The 8,828-nt window shown below is 59.7% G+C and overlaps 1 non-coding gene across 1 annotated transcript; it reads right to left on the reverse strand.

Moving 5' to 3' along the window:
- Positions 1 to 1,703: 1,703 nt before the first annotated feature.
- On the reverse strand, positions 1,704 to 3,518 carry LOC142794272 (small subunit ribosomal RNA). The gene has a single exon (XR_012892210.1). It is a non-coding gene; the product is annotated as a small subunit ribosomal RNA (ribosomal RNA).
- Between the last annotated feature and the right edge of the window lie 5,310 nt (positions 3,519 to 8,828).

Raw genomic sequence — 8,828 nt, forward strand, 5'->3', positions numbered from 1 at the left:
TCAATTCCGTACAGTCAAAACCAAACGTTTCTGGCACTCGGCCAAACAGTGGCCAAGAAGGGCGCTTTTCAGCGCACGCTTGGACTCCAAAACTCTGCCGCGCCTTTTTCGGCTGCCGCAAATCGAGCAAACGGTGTGTTTCGGACGGCGTTTCGCTTCCGCTACTTGCGAGTGCTTTCGTGGTCCACCCCTCTATAAATACTCGGGAGGCGTCGAAGCCGGTTCTCCAAGCCGGACCCGTAGGTATCGTTGTGTGCTCGCTCTCATTGGCCCGCCTAACCAGAAAATGCCTGCGGTACACCCATTTGGATAAGAGTGCACGCAGATGCGGGCCTCGACGGCTACACATTTCCTCGGGCGGCCGCCTCCCGGCCTCCGTGGAGCGCGGGATGCACGGTCCCATCGACAAGCCTCTCCCGTTTTTACCGTGGCGTCGCGGTTCACCACGGCGGGCGGGTCGGTCTCCTCCGCATAAAAAGGGGGACCCCCGCTTTTTGTTCCACGAAATCGCACAAGCTTTTTTCGCATCCACGGTTTGCCACCGCACACCAAAATGCCGATCCGGCTGCCTACTTTAGCCAACAGGTGGAGCCAGGCGCGCCGTACTTGCGCGGCACTTCCCACGTCCACCGAAGTCGGTGCCAAGGACCACTTTCGGCGCCGGAGCCGCGTACGAGCCTACTCGAGGCGGAAGAACGAAGCCAGCAAGGGCCTGGCCGCAAGTGCGTTCAATTGTCGGGACGTCCAAGTCCCTCGTTCTTCCGTGCTTCCTCTTTCGGCAAGTCGTTGCGGCACCTTCCCAAAGCGCGCAGACCCGCTAATCGCGACGAGCGCGACGTGGCCGTGCCGCCTTTCCCTCGGCAGCAAGCAAAACGCCTGGCAACGTCGACGCTCCCCTAACCGCGATCTCGCACCGTGTTTCGTGTGGCGAATTCAAAAGCCGGCCGGCGCTGCTGCAACCATTACGGTCGGTACGCATACGCCGCGGAGGGCGGGACGGTCATCGGAGCGTGCGGTTCCTCCATCGAGTACTGCGCACCTCGGCCGTCGCATCGCCGTGCCATGACCGGCCGCGCGTCAACGCGAACCGGTGCCAGCGAGATCCCTCGCCTGCAAGAACCGACCGGCAGCCTCCGTCACCCGAGGACGCGGAGGCGCTTGCCGCGGACGGCGGGACGGTATGCACTGGTGCACAGCGGACCCGTCACATCGCCAGTTCCTTGACCGACCGCCGACGCTTGTGCCGTTCCTCTCGTACTTGGCAGTCGCCGCGCGATTGTCGGGTCTCGTTCTTGCACGCTCGAACGGTCGGGAGGGCACTCGGCTGGCGTTTCGGGAACGCGCAGCCTCGCCTTCTACCGACGTAACCACGACTCGCCGTTCGCGCTCCGCCGCTCCTGTTTACAGTACTAGGCGGTCCCGCAGCGGTCGGGTCGCGCATTTCGAGCGCTTCGAGCCACGGTGCAGTGGCGGGTCGAAAGCCGACCTATGAGTGCGTTGCGCCGTTTGTACCCGCGTCCGCCACCTGGCCGACCGTCCAAGGTCGCGGTGTTGGCGTCCGCTGGGCGCAACAATTTGTCACGGGGTGCCGCTCCACATTCAGGCAGCCCCGTGGGGAAAAGCCGACCCCGCGTCCAAACGGGGTCAGCGGCAGAAAGTGTCGGGCGCAGACGCAGCTGAGGCGCTCACCCTTCACAATCCGTTAATGATCCTTCCGCAGGTTCACCTACGGAAACCTTGTTACGACTTTTACTTCCTCTAAATGATCAAGTTTGGTCATCTTTCCAACAGACCGGCGCAACCGAAAGGCCGCGCCGGACATCGGTCCGAAGACCTCACTAAATCATTCAATCGGTAGTAGCGACGGGCGGTGTGTACAAAGGGCAGGGACGTAATCAACGCGAGCTTATGACTCGCGCTTACTGGGAATTCCTCGTTCAAGGGGAACAATTGCAAGCCCCTATCCCAATCACGAAAGAAGTTCCACGGGTTACCCAGTCTTTTCAGACAGGGATAAAGACACGCTGCTTCCTTCAGTGTAGCGCGCGTGCGGCCCCGGACATCTAAGGGCATCACAGACCTGTTATTGCTCTGTTTCGTGCGGCTAGGAGCCGCTTGTCCCTCTAAGAAGGTTGTAAGGTGCTGGGAACCCCGCACCTATTTAATAGGCTAGAGTCTCGTTCGTTATCGGAATTAACCAGACAAATCGCTCCACCAACTAAGAACGGCCATGCACCACCATCCACCGAATCAAGAAAGAGCTCTCAATCTGTCAATCCTCCCAGTGTCCGGGCCGGGTAAGTTTTCCCGTGTTGAGTCAAATTAAGCCGCAGGCTCCACTCCTGGTGGTGCCCTTCCGTCAATTCCTTTAAGTTTCAGCTTTGCAACCATACTTCCCCCGGAACCCAAATACTTTGGTTTCCCGGAAGCTGCCCGCCGAGTCATTTGAGTAACTCAGGCGGATCGCTGGTTGGCATCGTTTATGGTCAGAACTAGGGCGGTATCTGATCGCCTTCGAACCTCTGACTTTCGTTCTTGATCAATGAAAACATTCTTGGCAAATGCTTTCGCAGTAGTTCGTCTTGCGACGGTCCAAGAATTTCACCTCTAGCGCCGCAATACGAATGCCCCCGTCCGTCCCTCTTAATCATTACCTCGTATTCCAAAAACCAACAGAACAGAAACGAGGTCTTGTTCTATTATTCCATGCAAGTTTATTCAGGCGACTCGCCTGCGTTGAGCACTCTAATTTTTTCAAAGTAAAAGCACCGGCCATCTCGAGGCACACAATGAAGTGCACCAAGAAAGAACCGGCATGATGTTCAGTCCGAGCCGTCGCATCGGGTAGATGCACTACTCGTCTGGAACTGAGATCCAACTACGAGCTTTTTAACCGCAGCAGCTTTAGTATACGCTATTGGAGCTGGAATTACCGCGGCTGCTGGCACCAGACTTGCCCTCCAATTGATCCTCGTTAAAGGATTTAGAGTGTACTCATTTCAATTACGGGGCCTCAAAAGAGTCCCGTATTGTTATTTTTCGTCACTACCTCCCCGTGCCGGGAGTGGGTAATTTGCGCGCCTGCTGCCTTCCTTGGATGTGGTAGCCGTTTCTCAGGCTCCCTCTCCGGAATCGAACCCTGATTCTCCGTTACCCGTAACAACCATGGTAAGCAAGTAACCTACCATCGAAAGTTGATAAGGCAGACACTTGAAAGAAACGTCGCCGGCTCGTGGCCATGCGATCAGCACAAAGTTATCCAGAGTCACCACACAATACGGGCCGAAACCCGATCGATCTTGGTCTAATAAAAGCACCCGTTACCCAAAGGGCTCCAGGCTCACTGCATGTATTAGCTCTAGAATTGCCACAGTTATCCAAGTAGGAAGAAACGATCTAAGGAACCATAACTGATTTAATGAGCCATTCGCGGTTTCGCCTTATTTCGGCATGTACTTAGACATGCATGGCTTAATCTTTGAGACAAGCATATGATTACTGGCAGGATCAACCAGGTAATCGTTCGACTGCGCGTCCGTCCTCGCCCTCGGCGGGCCGGACGCAGTCTGTGTGCGGCGGAGGCCACCTTCAGGCGCCCCAACACGCTTATTTTGCACTCCGAGATGACGGCGTTCGAGCTCGCTACGGCACAACCTTCCCGAAAGACGAGTGGGAGCCGTGCGGCAAGAAGCACGTTCATGCTCGCTCTTTTTCGTTGCATCGACTCGGTCGCGCCGTGCGGGTTGCCCAAGCCCGCTGCACTGTCGGTGGACCGGCCGGAACTAGCAACGGAGCCGAGACTGCAAAGCCGCCAGACGACGGGTCACGCCCGCGTCTTCGGCGCTTTCGCATCTGAATCGCCCGAGGACGACACGGAACACACCTCGATATCGTGGTAAAACGGCACCGTCCGACAACCAGCCCCTAACGCATCAAGCGGATGAGGCTGCAGACGACTGCCGTGGATTCCCCTGGAGCAGACCCGAGGACACGCTTGACGAGGCCGAAGCCCGCCGCATATCAGACACCCGGTCGCTTTCGCGTACGCCGCTCACGAGAACCCCCACATAATAGCAGCGATAAGTACCCAGACCTCCTTGGGCCCTAATACGAGCGTACTCGAGAAAATTTCACCGCGGGTGTGCCCCGAAACGTGTGGCATGTTGAGCGTGCCACAAGTCTACGTCGCTCTCAAACCCGCCGAGGTCGTAGAATTTGCGACCCTACTCACGAAATTCCCACCGAGGATACGGCCGCAAACGTACCGCACCTTGGGTAGGCCACGAGTTTGTGCAACACTACGCTGACGGCACAGCACCGAGGTCGTGCGCGCACGCACGGGAAAATTCCGCCGCGGTTTCTGCCGAAAACGTGAGGCACCACGACTCTCCGCAAGTTCGCGTCGACTGCGAAAGACCGAAGTCGTGAACGACGTGTCCGCTACTCGCCGCCGACACGCTGGACACCAAACGTACAACGACTCGACGGCGTCGTAGAGGCCCACGACGCGGTTTTCCTTAACGACGTCTCGGCGTGGCACCGACAGGTTAGAACGGCCGACCAACGTTCCCTGTCCGCCGTTCGGCTCAGTCGAAGGGCTCGGCGACTTCGGCAACGCTGCGAAGCCGCACGGTGACGCACGCCATGTCCCCATTTTTTTTTTTCTTTCTGCGTCTGCCGGGGTGCCCCTATAATAGCAGCGATAAGCACCCAGACCGCCGTGGGTCGCTCGCCCCGGCTGACGTGGTTTTTCGTACTCCTGCGGCGGTCGCCGTCAAGCACGTCCAAATACGCTACTTTCGTGGGCGCATTCACGCTCTTTCGCTTCGCCGGAGTGCCAGCACTCACTCTGCCAAAAACGGCGAACATCCGAGCGGCGGTTCCCACTTTTGCGTCGGCGTCGCAAACCCCGCCCCGGCAGACGAGGTTTGCCGTACTCGTGCGACGGTGGCCGGCGGGCACGTCGAAAGACGCCGATATCGTGCGCGAATTGGCGCACCTTGGCTTCACCGGAGTGCCGCCACTGACTCCTCCAAAAACGGCGAAGATCCGAGCGGCGCTTCCCACTTTCGCATCGGCGTCCCGAACTCCGCCCCGGCTGACGCGGTTTACCGTACTCGTGCGACGGTCGCCGGCGAGCACGTGGAAAGACGCCGATATCGTGCCCGAATCGGCTCCGTTCGGCTTCGCCGGAGTGCCAGCACTGGCTCGGCGAAAGACGACGAACATCCGAGCGACGGTTCTCACTATTGCGTACGCGTCGCAAACCCCGCCCCGGCAGACGCACTTTGCCGTACTCGTGCGACGGTCGCCGGCGAGCACGTAGAAAGACGCCGATATCGTGCCGGAATCGGCCCCGTTTGGCTTCGCCGGAGTGCCAGCACTCACTCGGCCACAAACGGCGAACATCCGAGCGGCGGTTCCCACTTAGCCGTCGGCGTCCCGAACTCCGCCCCGGCAGACGCGGTTGCCGAGCTCGTGCGACTAGCGACCGCGAAGCCGTCTCGCGACGCCGCTTTCGTGCGCGGCTCCCACTGCGACCTGGGTCACCCGAGGTCGACGAGCAAAAAAGAATGTCGAAAAAAATTTTTTTTTTTTTTGCGTCTGCCGGGGTGCCCCTATAATAGCAGCGATAAGCACCCAGACCGCCATGGGTCGCTCGCCCCGGCTGACGTGGTTTTTCGTTTTCCTGCGGTGGTCGTCGTCAAGCACGTCCAAACACGCCACTTTCGTGGGCGCATTCGCGCTCTTTCGCTTCGCCGGAGTGCCAGCACTCACTCTGCCAAAAACGGCGAACATCCGAGCGGCGGTTCCCACTTTTGCGTCGGCGTCGCAAACCCCGCCCCGGCAGACGAGGTTTGCCGTACTCGTGCGACGGTGGCCGGCGGGCACGTCGAAAGACGCCGATATCGTGCGCGAATTGGCGCACCTTGGCTTCACCGGAGTGCCGCCACTGACTCCTCCAAAAACGGCGAAGATCCGAGCGGCGCTTCCCACTTTCGCATCGGCGTCCCGAACTCCGCCCCGGCTGACGCGGTTTACCGTACTCGTGCGACGGTCGCCGGCGAGCACGTGGAAAGACGCCGATATCGTGCCCGAATCGGCTCCGTTCGGCTTCGCCGGATTGCCAGCACTGGCTCGGCGAAAGACGACGAACATCCGAGCGACGGTTCTCACTATTGCGTACGCGTCGCAAACCCCGCCCCGGCAGACGCACTTTGCCGTACTCGTGCGACGGTCGCCGGCGAGCACGTAGAAAGACGCCGATATCGTGCCGGAATCGGCCCCGTTTGGCTTCGCCGGAGTGCCAGCACTCACTCGGCCACAAACGGCGAACATCCGAGCGGCGGTTCCCACTTAGCCGTCGGCGTCCCGAACTCCGCCCCGGCAGACGCGGTTGCCGAGCTCGTGCGACTAGCGACCGCGAAGCCGTCTCGCGACGCCGCTTTCGTGCGCGGCTCCCACTGCGACCTGGGTCACCCGAGGTCGACGAGCAAAAAAGAATGTCGAAAAAAATTTTTTTTTTTTTTTGCGTCTGCCGGGGTGCCCCTATAATAGCAGCGATAAGCACCCAGACCGCCATGGGTCGCTCGCCCCGGCTGACGTGGTTTTTCGTTTTCCTGCGGTGGTCGTCGTCAAGCACGTCCAAACACGCCACTTTCGTGGGCGCATTCGCGCTCTTTCGCTTCGCCGGAGTGCCAGCACTCACTCTGCCAAAAACGGCGAACATCCTAGTGGCGGTTCCCACTTTTGCGTCGGCGTCGCCAACCCCGCCCCGGCATACGCGGTTTGCCGTACTCGTGCGGCGGTGGCCGGCGGGCACGTCGAAAGACACCGATATCGTGCGCGAGTCGATGCTTCTTGGTCTCGCAGGAGGGCCGCCACTCACTCCTGCAAAAACGGCGAAGATCCGAGCGGCGCTTCCCACTTTTTCGTCGGCGTCGCAAACCTCGCCCCGGCAGACGCGCTTTGCCGTACTCGTGCGACGGTCGCCGGCGAGCACGTCGAAATACGCCGATATCGTGCCCGAATCGGCCCCGTTTCGCTTCGCCGGAGTGCCAGCACTCGCTCGGCCAAAGACGACGAACATCCGAGCGACGGTTCCCACTATTGCGTACGCGTCGCGAACCCCGCCCCGGCAGACGCGGTTTGCCGTACTCGTGCGGCGGTGGCCGGCGGGCACGTCGAAAGACGCCGATATCGTGCACGAATTGGCGCTCCTTGGCTTCACCGGAGTGCCAGCACTCACTCGGCCAAAAACGGCGAACATCCGAGCAGCGGTACCCACTTAGCCGTCGGCATCCCGAACTCCGCGCCGGCTGACGCGGTTGCCGAGCTCGTGCGACTAGCGACCGCGAACGCGTCTCGCGACGCCGCTTTCGTGCGCGGCTCCCATTGCGACCTGGGTTACCCGAGCTCGACCAGCAAAAAAGAAGGTCGAAAATTTTTTTTTTTTTTTCTGCGTCTGCCGGGGTGCCCCTATAATAGCAGCGATAAGCACCCAGACCGCCGTGTGTCGCTCGCCCCGGCTGACGTGGTTTTTCGTACTCCTGCAGCGGTCGCCGTCACGCACGTCCAAATACGCCACTTTCGTGGGCGCATTCGCGCTCTTTCGCGTCGCCGGAGTGCCAGCACTCACTCTGCCAAAAACGGCCAACATCCGAGCGGCGGTTCCCACTTTTGCGTCGGCGTCGTAAACCCCGCCCCGGCAGACGCGGTTTGCCCTACTCGTGCGACGGTCGCCGGCGAGCGCGTCGAAAGACGCCGATATCGTGCGCTAATTGGCGCTCCCTGGCTTCTCCGGAGTGCCGCCACTCACTCCTCCAAAAACGGCGAAGATCCGAGCGGCGTTCTCCACTTTCGCATCGGCGTCCCGAACTCCGCCCGGGCTGACGCGGTTTACCGTACTCGTGCGACGGTCGCCGGCGGGCACGTCGAAAGACGCCGATATCGTGCCGTAATCGGCCCCGTTTGGCTTCGCCCGTGTGCCAGCACTCACTCGGCCAAAAACGGCGAACATCCGAGCAGCGTTTCCCACTTTCGCATCGGCGTCCCGAAGCCCGCCCCGGCAGACGCGGTTTGCCCTACTCGAGCGACGGTCGCCGGCGATCACGTCGAAAGGCGCCGAATTCGTGCACGAATCGATGCTTCTTGGTCTCGCAGGAGGGCCGCCACTCACTCCTGCAAAAACGGCGAAGATCCGAGTTGCGCTTCCCACTTTTTCGTCGGCGTCCCGAACTACGCCCCGGCTGACGCGGTTTACCGTACTCGTGCGACGGTCGCCGGCGGGCACTTCAAAATACGCCCGATTTCGTGGGCGCATTCACGCTGTTTCGCTTCCCCGGAGTGCCAACACTCACTCTGCCGAAAGCGGCGATCATCCGAGCGGCGGTTCCCACTTTTGCGTCGGCTTCGCAAACGGCGCCCCGGCAGACGCGCTCGTGCGACGTACTCGTGCGACGGTCGCCGGCGAGCACGTCGAAAGACGCCGATATCGTGCTCGAATCGACCCCGTTTCGCTTCGCCGGAGTGCTGCCAGTCACGGCGCAGAAAACGGCGAACAAGTGTTTTTTTTTTTTTTTTCCTAGAATTTGTGTTATAGAAGGCACATTTGATATCGGACGATAATTTTCAACTTTATCACGCGCACCGATTTTCGTGTAGAGGTTTGCAAGTTTATGGGAATTTCTCCACTTGGAATAATGCGATTTAGTAGTACTACGAGAACTTCATGGATGTACTCAAGGGTACGGGGCAAGTCAGTTACGTCAACACCTGCAGATTTTTTACACTTCAAACTGAAAATTGTTGGTTGTGAGTCCTCGTGT

This window comes from Rhipicephalus microplus, unplaced genomic scaffold, assembly GCF_043290135.1.
Source record: "Rhipicephalus microplus isolate Deutch F79 unplaced genomic scaffold, USDA_Rmic scaffold_394, whole genome shotgun sequence".
NCBI lineage: Eukaryota > Metazoa > Arthropoda > Arachnida > Ixodida > Ixodidae > Rhipicephalus > Rhipicephalus microplus.